General features: G+C 41.8%; 1 protein-coding gene across 3 annotated transcripts in view; it reads left to right on the top strand.

Annotated features, from left to right (window-relative positions):
- The first annotated feature begins 544 nt into the window (after nucleotides 1–544).
- The window catches only part of tmem63c (transmembrane protein 63C), a 54,020-nt gene continuing 43,001 nt past the window's right edge, over nucleotides 545–11,563 (top strand). For 2 of the 3 annotated variants that reach the window (XM_036542622.1, XM_036542623.1), the window contains exon 1: nucleotides 545–614. The gene's annotated coding sequence lies outside the window, so the exon portion shown is untranslated. The remainder of the gene's footprint in view (nucleotides 615–11,563) is intronic. The other variant, XM_036542624.1, reaches the window with a different exon arrangement.

The raw sequence follows: 11,563 nt of genomic DNA, 5'->3' as shown, positions 1-11,563 counted from the left end.
CATTACTATCTATGTGGATAGACCATTAATTGTCTATCTATTTAAAAGATGCGATGTCGTTTACTCTACATTTTGCAGACGGAGTTGTACAGAGACGTTACCAGCAGATGTCCTCGTTCTATCATTAATCCTCCTTCAGTGTAAACAATGTCAGTTGACTACAGGTTTTGTTACACATTTAAACGTTCATATCATGGAAATATCTCAATCTTTGTTAAAATGTGACTGTTGATTGAAATGCTGGTGTTCTATAGTGCTAAACCAGTTTAATACTTGTAGAGTTATAGCACAGTTTTATTTACAGATCTACATCTATAAAGCATCTATCTCAGATCTACGTCTAGAATGGTTTATTTAATTATTCATTCTTAATCGTTTATAAAATACAATATATAGGACCAGGCATTCAGATTGGGCAAATATATAATCATAAAGGCGGGGAGGAAAGTAAATAACGTGATAATTCCGTGCTTGACTACGATCCCTTATATTGACGCAGGTGTTGAATTTTCAGACGCTCCCTGAGCAGGTGGGAGTTCCTCTTGGTTCTTGGTGCTGATGCAGAAAACCAGGAGCATCCTGCCCTGACGTTAGCGAAAAGGACCGTTGAAAAGGTGAGCCATTGTAATGGTGTATTGACTATTTACACATGTAGTGCTAATTATTTGGGAATTTAAAACATATATTTTCCAATCAGTTGAAGCGAGGACGTGCGAATCCGTTATGGCCAAGTTGAATATAGCTTTAAAAAAGTGGGTGGATTGATTGAGCAGTTGTGTATGGATACTGCAGCAGTGGTGGATAAGCAAAACAACCACGGGAAGCACACAGCAATTCAAAGTGCGCGTGTTCTGCATGAAAAAATGTATTGCGTTTACAGCAGAACATTAGACAAGGTGGAGCAAAACGTATATAAGACCAAATGTGTGTTTCATTATTTCAGTAACTTGTTTTTAAAGTGACTCCGCCCATTGGGGACCCCGATTTACCCGAAGGACTTGTCTATCAGTTGGACTTGATGTGGTACTTGTGTAATTTCAGATTAATTACCGTTTAAAATGTTTTAAATGTTACGCTGGTATTCCCTGCATGGTAGAAGTATTTGGAGGAATATGTTGATTGACTGTCATTATTCTTCCAATACGAAGCTGGCAGTTCAGGTACAAAAATATCAGTGTAATAATCGTACCGATGATGTCTACAAAATCCTTTACTTTCATAAATGCCTGTATCGTTTGTGTCTTTAAAAAGTGTGCTTTTCGTACATATCGTAGGAACAGCCAGAGACATGTCGTCCCACAGGGAGAAAACTGTGTGCGATCAAAATCGGTCTATTTCACACATATTCTTCCCATGTAGAGAAAAGAATGAATTTGTAAAAAAAAATGTTGAAATCCCCAGCTTCAGTGACGATTGAATTACAAAAACGTACCTAAAGATATAAGTACGACTTTGACATTTACAAATTAGAATGTATTCATTTTAATCTCATCTGCTGTCCCTATAGATATTGTGGCAATATCACTTCTTTCTGAGTGTCTTAGAGCAATAATAGAATTTTCTAACAATAAAATTATTGTGTTGAATTGTTATGGAAGTTTTTACCATACAGGATTGACTAGCATTGAGCTGTTGCTTAAGTCAACAACATGACTAATAGAAACAATTGCTTCGTGGTTTTCGTTCTTCGCTTTTCATTACTGAATTGCACAGGTACTGTAATGTGATTTTGTTAAAGCAAAGCTTGAATGTGATTGCCTCACAGAGTGATGTAAGTTTAAATGTGCCCAATACAACAGTCAATATACAAATGACTTTCTTATAAAAGGAACTGATGCAAAACACTGTGTCTTAGTATAAACAAATGCATAGTGGTTTGTTGTTGATACTGTTGTTTGTGTAAAAAAAAGAGGAGAAAAAATTAAAATACAAGCCCCTATTGACCTAATGTCATCTAGACAAGCTACATCTGGCTGCCTAGTATTTGGATCCGGGATTGCATTTATTGTATGTTTTTAAACACTTTAAAAAACAAAATATGAATAACAGAAGTATTAGATCAAACATTTTGCATTAGGTCTTGCGTGGATTCATGGGTCAAACAGGTCTGATGATTTTATCTACTGTCTGCTCATAGCAGTTGTGTATATTAAGTGAGAAATTTACCAGACCATTATACTGTACAAAAGCTGCTTGAGACAGCTGTATTTCGGGATTGGGTTATTTTTATATTTGTGAGATCATTTTTGTGTTTTTATACTCTTGTAAAAATGTTATTGAAGAAGGAGGCCCATGTATTTTATTTTAGTTTTTTTTTTTTTTTTTATCTTTTTTAGGTTATTTATGTATTGAAGTCTGACATGTATGAATATTTGCTGGAATAAGCAACCTCATATTTAAATTTTTCTCATTAGAATATGAGCTACAACAAGTCCAAATGTGTCGTACGTCTCTTTGACATTTGTGTGATTCAGAGCTTTTAAGGAAATAGGCTTTCGAAATGCCATAATGATAATTGCTCTCTGACTGTTTGACCAGAAACCTTTTCTTGTCCAAGGAACCAGCATGTCCCCTTGTCATTTCTTTTATTTATACACCTTCATTTGCTTGCCAGCCATCAAAAGTATAGCACAGTGAATGGTTTAAATTATAGGTCTATTATTTGTAGACAAAACTATGTTGAAACATTGAAAATTTAATTATTTAATTAAAAATACTACTGATTTATTCTGTATTACACAAAATTTAAAGAGACCTTATCTGAAATGAAATCATCCATCTGGATATTATAATCGGCCAGTTCAGCATTAGTCACTTGGGAGCAGTGTGAAAAAGATAATGATGTTGCTTCAATGAATTGTTGTAAATATTAGAAGTTAATCTGATTTAAGCTGTGTTTTGAGTTTTTCTTTGTTTGTCCTTGGTGTGCATTTTGAAGGCATCATGCCTTGAGCTGCTCTGCTGAAATGTGAACAAAAGCATTCCACTGATCAGCGTTTGGGTAAAGCGTTCCACTTGGTCCATTGTTCTTTTTCAGTGCATCACAAGAGATAAGGGCTTCCTTTGATGCGGTCTTCCTGTTTCTGTGCTCTCTGGGAGTATTCATGTCCGCAGTTGTAGTGTGTCGATGCACGAAACCTGGTGAGGCAAAGGTCTCAGAGTGTATGGCTTGGTTCTGTTTTTGATCCAATGCGTTCTGTGTTGCATCTCTTGTTCATTGCTAACATGCAATACATTGGGCCGTGGAAACCATCCAGGCTGCACGGGCCTACATAATGGACTGTCAAGGACACAAGACAGTGGACGCTGGAGTGTCTGTGAGCAATCTCTTCTGTCAAAGAAAGGAAAGGATAATTGTTGTGATTGTTTTTTTTCTTCCCTCGCAATAAAGGCATTAATATTTCATTGGGCATTTGGTTTCAGACTGAAAGTTGATATCACATTATCGGGCCAAGGAATGTACCCTCATTTTGACTCCCAGCTCGCTGAAATGCTCGTCGGTGTTTAACGGAGGCTCTGATGTCCGCGGGTCCGAGCTGTTGCAGTGCCACTCTGCTGCAGGTCAGGTGCCCCTCTCCCCCCGTCCCCCATGGCGGGCTCGTTTTTCAGGGTGGCAGCTTCTGACAGGAGCGGGTAGCTTTGATCAATAGTCTGTCTCCCCCATGCGTTGCAAGGCAGTTTTGTTTGCAGACAACCCATCAATGCCCGTGGCCTTCATATTTCAGCACCTAGACGTTGGACAGCTCACAAAAGTTGGCACAGGGTGTGCACCGCCTGTTGTCAGTCTTAATAAATCATTTTGGTGAATGGCGGGACAGATTGAGCAGGACCAATGCTCTTTCTTGTTCTTTTTGACTGTATAGTCAAATACTTTGGTCAGATTGTATCATATAATCCTTTACAAATTGCCCTGGAGGAAACTGCACTTTGCAGTTGGATGTTAAAGTAAATTAACCAAATCCTGTGGCAAAATGACCTCCCATACTGGAGTCAGTTTTCTATGCAAAGGTGGACAGCATATAAGAAATATGCCCTATAATCTCATTCTCCTTTTAAAATGGTTTAGTAGTTAAACTTAAAGGAGGTGCTCACCTGTTGAACAGTGATAGTAATATGTCATGTTGATGGAGAGGGACTCTCATGTGCAGGATAACAGGATGAATGTAAAGGAAAGGAAAGGTGTTGACAGATTCCACAGAGGTGCAGTGGCCTGGGATTGCTGGTGCACTTGTTCAGATTTATTCTCTGGTCCCAGACCATCAGCATATTCTCTCCTATTGGCCGATGTGAGCTAACCTTCCCATGAGGCTCATGGTATGGATCCTATAGTGTGTAATGGAACCGGTTGCCATGAAACGTAACCTCTCCTATGAGAGAAGAGGGAGGAAAGAATTTTCAGGGCAAAATCATCATCATCAGCAGCAGCAGCCATAGGGCATGGGTTTCTTTTTTGTTGAGGTGCACAGTGTAGCTCTTTCTCCCCTCCTGATCTGTTGCAGAGGGAGGGGAGACTCCCCACTGACCGCTGGGATGAAGCGGTCACAGGATTTCTCCACAGGACAGTTGCATCAATATTCCCAGTCCTGCTCCGTTGGTCGATGCTGTTCCCTGTGAATTTGTGAATTTTCGAGGGGGCGCATCTGAAATCTGAAAGTACTTTGTTATATTCCTCCTTGGCAGGTGCGCAAACACACACACACACACACACACTGTGTTGGCAGATTGACTTCCTGGACTCCATCATTTCACTGTGAAACCCATAAATCATCATCATCTCACTAAGGTGAAAATGAACGGCACGAAGGTTGCCCTTCCACATTCATCTGAGTCCCGATCGACCAATCACTGAGCTCCTAATCCTTCCGTAATCACCGCAGTTGTTTCCTGTCAGCCCCTCTGCCTGTGGAATGGGGAGGGTGCTGTGTACCTGAGAGGAGGGCTCGTGGGGTCACGCCCAGCAGGGAGCAGGTAGAAGCTGGCACCTTCACACCCACGGCCTCGGGGCCCAGTCATGAAAGCTCTGAAAAGAGGGAAATCAATGCGATTTCAAAGAAGCGGCACTGAGTAGAACAGTTGCAAGTAAGGGGAGGATGGATCATGTTTATCGCCGCTAAGAAGAGCTGCGGCTATTAAGGGGTTCTAATTGGAGCGATGTGCCGCTGTGCTTTGATGAGCAATATCTGTACGTTTCTCCTTCTGTTCTCAGAGGCTTTAAATGTGTGGCGTGCATCACTGCTGCGGTCGTCTGATGCACGTTTGTGACTCACTTCTTCTTCTCATTTTACAAACACCAGTCCTCTTCTTCTTAAACTGCCTCTTCGAGGTGTTTGCCCTGTGAATGTATTAACTTTCAATACCATCCATACCATGTGCTCAGTAAACCAAGGAACAATTTAATACTGAGGGGTCAATGACCGAAAAAAGAAAAAAATGTCTTCACCTTCATGTATTGTGTTATTTCCCTTAGTTGCTGTCCTGGTGTTTTCCCTCTGGGAAAAGACAACGTGACACAATGGCAGATGAAGACAAATGGGTTTTAATTCACAGTCCTCTCTTTCTAATTCTCGCGGTGGGTGGTAAAGGTTCACTTTAATCTCAAAGGGCACCAGACCAGGCAGGCAGAGATTAAGCATTCTTACAAAAGAGTCGCATTTCAATAAACGCAGTGACACACATGGGCAGTTTCTCATTCAGCCATCACCTGCAGCCCCTGTTTAACTTCAAGGTTACGCTGCAGTTATTGTCCTTTAGTGCACCTCCATTGCTGAGCACTTTGCAGAATCAGTGCTATGCTGGGATGTTTGCTTATGAGTAAGTGTAACACCTTGTGTCTGACACAGGCCCATTTTGTGAAATGCTTCCCTGTCTCGTTTGAGAAGCAAAGCATGGCTGTTGTGGCTGTTGTTCCAAGCGTATCCATTTCCATATTTATTCTTTATCTTTTAACTGCTGTTTACATCTTGTGTGCATTGGAATCCCTGTGGGATCTTGTCAAGTACAATAACAGGCGCGTGGGCGGTAATAACTATTTTCGATGCAGATAGCTTCAGTTATTTCCGCACGGGGCCCCAAAAGCAGCCTCTTTGTACCATTTGTGCTGTGCCTAATTGGGCACAGGTTCATCGTCGTGACAGTGTGTCCCTCCCCCTCACTTCCTGTCTGGCATTTTGACCTCATGCCACTGTGATGTGAATGGGCGCTGAGGAGGGCCAGTTGTCCCTGGCTTGATTGCTTGATGAGGTCCCTCATTAAAGTTATTGCTTTTCAAATTTCAGCCACTCATCACTGACTACCAGTTATTTTTCAGGTAGATTTTAAGATTTTATTAATTAGCTTTTGAGGCTGTACTTGTTAAAGTTCCTGTGTACATCTCAGATGACTATTAGGTGCTGCTTAGAAACATCAGAGTCATCATCTCCATGTTTTCTGTGCAGCTGGGGTACAGCAAATGAGAAACAAATGGTGGCTTAACTTTTTGTTACCTCATTTTTAAGTCTTTTTAAGTCCTTAAGCTTGCCTTTAATAATTATTTCAAAATATTATTTCTAATAATGTAATTTGTTTTATGCCTCTTTTTTGCTGTCATAGATTATTTCAGTTTTCTTAAAATGTTATTACCCTTACTATTTTCATGATGGTGGAGTGCCATATTCGAGTAGTGTTTAACAAATAAAGCTGCTTATTTCTATCATCGTTATTATTACCATTGTTCTTGTCCTTTCCACATGGATGTTTTTGGCAGCCAGAGAGAATGGGAGCTCGGTCAGAACTGAGGACACCAGACACATTGAGATTTGGTCTCCGTGGAGACAGGCCCCACCTCCCTACCCCTCATGCTCAGGTTGTGAATGGAGAGCCACTGATGCCTGCTCCTTAATTTACTGTTGGGTGGAATTTTCTCCCCCAGCGTGGGCAAAGAACCTGGTCCCGTTACAGTTTTACAGCTGCGTGAAGCACACACACACAATGAGGTCAGACGGACATTAGACTGGAGATATTCTTCTGCCCTCATTTATTTCCTCCATAGGGATACATCCCGGTGTTTGTGCTATATAGGCCAAGGATGACCAGTTCCAGTCATAGAGAGCCAGTGTGATAGCCAGCTGGTTTTCCTTCTGCCTCAGTTCTTCATTGTTTAACTGAAGTTTTGAATGGAACAGGACGTTCCCTTGTCGGGTGTTCCAGCAATAATTGAAAGGTAACCAGAATCAATAATAATAAAACGGTGAATTCTATTTCATCACACAGCTGAGGATTTGTTTGTCCAAGACAAAAGCTGAAGGGATCTCGGTATATGTAGGAATATATGTTTCAAAATCAGGACTAGGAAAGTCTGGTTTTATTTAGATAGGCTGCTAAATGACCAATGATTTCTTGGTGGGAAGTAGATGAAGATGTCCACTACCATTTGGGGCCTTTGAGCTGCCTGATCCCACTCTGACTCATTCCTAGGCTGCATGGGATCCTTTAAAATTCATTTATTTTGCAGATGCTCTTATCCAGGGAACTTGCGGACCATTACGAAAACTCAGTGCAACAGCAAATAAGCGAGTACAACACAACCCATGCTATATAACATCATGAGAGACAACACAGAGCCATCTTCTATCTGTTAAAACACAATTCCCTGGAATAGAACCTGCTTGAATCATTATCGTAATCATTGTTACTGATATCATGTAACATGATCATCAGGAGCCAGCCCTCCTGCTCTGAGCCTGTGTTTCCCAAAATGTGGCACATGTTAGTGAGAAATCCCGCCCTCAGCATTGGCCAATGCGTCACCTCTATCTCGACTGCATTTGGTTGTCCTCCCACACCCTCCTGTTCTGTCAGCCCTCTCTGTGTTTCTCAGAGAGATTCCTTCTGACAGCTGTGGAGCCAGAGGAGCAAGCAATGATTTGTCACGTTTACTGGGCCATCATTTTCAGAGCCTCCTAATTAGCTTTATTTCTGTCTGTTTACCTCCCATACATCTGTGTGACGGATGGCACCGACAGGGGCCAGCGTGCCGCTTGTGCTTTTCCCATTTTGGTGGGTGATGTTTCATAATGATGTTCATGATGGCTGCCCTGGGGTCATCAATGCCAAAGGGAGTTCTGGAGAGAATGTGTCATCATCGTAATTCCTTAAAAATGGAACATAGTGTTCAATGTTGTTGTCAATCCAGTCAGTCCAGGGAATTAATTAAAATCCAATTCTTGAACTGAAAAATCTTCATATTAAATTGTGGGGCATTGAATTTCAATTCATTTCTTGAACTGATTGAATTGAAATGAAATTGACCACAACTCCCTAGCAGAGATCATAAATTGATCAATTGCATTGACCGAAGCTTGATGATGACCCAAAATTAAAACTAGAAATTGAATGAAGAAAGAAAATGAAATGCAACAAGAAATCATTAATTCAAGCTTAAATTATTTGTCCACCCTCAACAATGCCATCAGTGTTACAATGTATTTAAACTTACCAGATTTACATAGCCATAGTGTTCTGATTACAATAGTGTAAACTCAGATGTAAAAAATGAGAAAACAGCCTTCTCTTAACTCCCAGTGTCAACAGGTGGCAGTGACTGTGTGCGCGTCAGTGCAGGAGCTTTGAGCTGCTAGCTCAGCCGACCTGGGCCCCTCTGATCAATACCATAACACACAGCAGGCGGCATGAGCTGGGCCCTGTCTCACCCACGGAGCATGCGCAGTCAGTCAGGAAACAGGTGTTCAATTTATTTAACAAGCAAACTCTGGGCCTCCCCCACTCCGGTCATGGTTCATCTAACCTCCGGTGATTGGTGGAGAGAAATGATAATGCCTCTGGCCTGTAAACAGCCCTCTCAGCACCTTTGGTAGCATTAGCAGGAGAGGCCAAATTGAGAGATAGGAAGCTAACAGGACTATCGACATTTTGTTCAGGTGGAGGGAGTAATGGAGGAGGCTGTGATCAGGTATTTGCTGACTGAGGGGCATGCCTGCCCAATCATGTTGTAATCAGACCTGATAGCTGGCAGAAGTGAGTTAATAGATGGTTCTTAAATGAGTTGGAGCACAGGGGTAATCCTCACTGTTGATGATACAGAGGCGTTGATGTCCCCAGTGCTGTTTTCCCCTTCCCTCCTAATGCTCACTGAGTCGGGAAGTGGGGCGAAGCCAGCCTGACGGGGCCAAGTATTTTGGGGAGGGACAAGCCCCTCCCAGAGCAGGTGAAGGGCAGACCCTGGCCCCGCCACTTCCTCCTGGCCGGTCCTGTGGGGCCATTCATCGCTGTGCGCAGGAGGAAGGACTTGTCCAGCTGCCTGCAGACCACTGTCTACTCAGGCCCCCAGCAGCCAAGCCCACAGTAGACTCAGCCCCCCGCCCTCTGCTGAGTCCATACACCCAGCTGATACAGGGTCCGCATCATTGCCATAGAGATGGAACACCCAGCCTGACTCCGGTCATTGAGTCAAATGTGAGTGAGAGCCAGGTGGCCACTGTCAGCTAGGATCCAATCCAAATCGTTGTACCAAGTCGAGCATGATTCGCACAGTGGAGGCCTTTTAGATTGAAGCAGTAAAACATGGAATAGAACTTGGTCCTAAACAAACATGGAAATGGGATGAAGCCAGAATTCACTGTGTTCACACAGAGCTCAGTGCCTTCCACATCTGTCACTGAGTTAGCAAAGTACTCACAGGAAAAGGAGAAAAGATTTGGCTTTAAGATATTGTCTGAAGGTAAATAGTAACTGATGATTCTTGATCTTTCCTTTGCTTTCCTTATATGCATTTCTTTTCTTTCGTATCATTTTCTTTCTTTTTTATCAGCAACTTGTAAAAAGGTGAGTATGAAAACTGACAACTGGAACAACCTGCAAGCTTGCTCTAAGTATGATCACCGGTTTCCTATGTGCACAATAATACTCAAGAATGAAGTGACTATTTCATGAGTGGAAGCTGAAAAATAGTCCATTTCACATGTCAGTTCCACAAACTCAGATATGCGCGCACAACCATCAATATACCATCTGGCATATATATATATATATATATATATATATATATATATATATATATATATATGTATGTATATAAGTAAGAGTAAGACTCATTCTGTGTGATAGCAAAGCTCATATGGTGAACTGCCCAGATAGTGAAGCCTGGAAGCCATTAGGTAGATCTGCAACTTGTGCTTTGCGATTTGTGATTAATACATTCAGCAGCACCTGCCCAATGATACGGTTTTACTGTGCATTTAAATTGCTATGTAAATAATGTGTATTATGTAAAATGTAGTCTTGGTCTTTGACTCCTGCCCTCAGACTCCCTGCTGAGGTGAATGGCAGACTGACCTGTACACTGTCGTCTGCCAGTCCTTGTTTAGTCGAGACAGTGATCATGGTGTACCAGACTTCTGCAAACCGATACCCTTGCTTTTTGTGCAGACCCATCCCTACTTCCTCTTACTGTTTGTCCTCAAAGTGGGTGTTCCATGGCTGCTCAGGGTCATGAAAAAGCCTCCAGAAGGCAGGTGTGTCTGTGGTGCAAAGTATTAGTCTTCCTCACTGGCAGCTTAGTTATGAAACAAGCCAAAATTTCATGAGGCCTACCCATTTACAACAGAGCTCAGCATCCCCTCAGAAGGTGTTTGTGCCTGCCTTTCCTGTATCTCAGCCCGCCTGGCAATGGAATTGCAGAGAATAGAGTGTTTAATTGTTTTTGGGGAATTAAAGCCCCAAATTTCCCCTGTATGGGAGTGGGAAACCTAGAACCTTTGCACCTCCAGTGTTGTAGTACAGGGAGTACAGTGGCTGATGCATCTCTCTCAGGAATCCATGGATGTGTTCTAGCCTAGCCACAACAGGACAGCAAGAAAGCATGGACAAAATTTGACACACTGTTGCTCGGGGTGTGTTCATAGTGCAAAAACAGGCCCCTCTCCAGTGATAAATGATTGTGAGGGTGGCAGGAGTTCCTCCTGGTAAAAATTAAATGTGACATTTTCTCCTGGACTGAGGTTTTGCTGGTTCTGTTTCTCCATAACTTTCATACACAGTAAAAGTCAGCTGTGCCAAAGCCCTGAGACTCTATGTAACAGCAGAGATCGCTGATGTTGACTGAAGTATGGTTAATGTCCAAAATTAAAACTAGAAAGGGAATGAAGGGAGGAAATGTAAAGAGAAATGTATTAATAAAGGTAAAATATAATGATTTTTTATATACTGCCTCAGTATTGTCATCAGTGTTTTGATTTAAACCAGTCAGATTGTAGCAGTGTAAACTCATTCAGATTGCTCCTAATACCACTGGAGATGAATGAGCATTCTCATTGAGAATAATCAGCAATCTCTATAATCACTTAATATAATTTCATTTGCATAATATATTCCCATTCTGTTGACAACCTTGTGGTGTGAATTTACATTTGAAAGGAATTAGTTGTTTGGTTGCCTTATTGCTTGAACAACTGGAAGCTGTAATGGGTTCCTTTTATAAAGGGTCCTCATCTCAAAACTGCAAATGTCTTTGCCTCAATAAATGGCAGCATGCTGGTCATGACTTTTTCAGATAGAAAGAGACATTTAT

This window comes from Megalops cyprinoides, chromosome 12 (assembly GCF_013368585.1).
Source record: "Megalops cyprinoides isolate fMegCyp1 chromosome 12, fMegCyp1.pri, whole genome shotgun sequence".
Classification (NCBI taxonomy): Eukaryota; Metazoa; Chordata; class Actinopteri; order Elopiformes; family Megalopidae; genus Megalops; species Megalops cyprinoides.
This window is presented reverse-complemented; position numbering and strand designations above follow the sequence as displayed.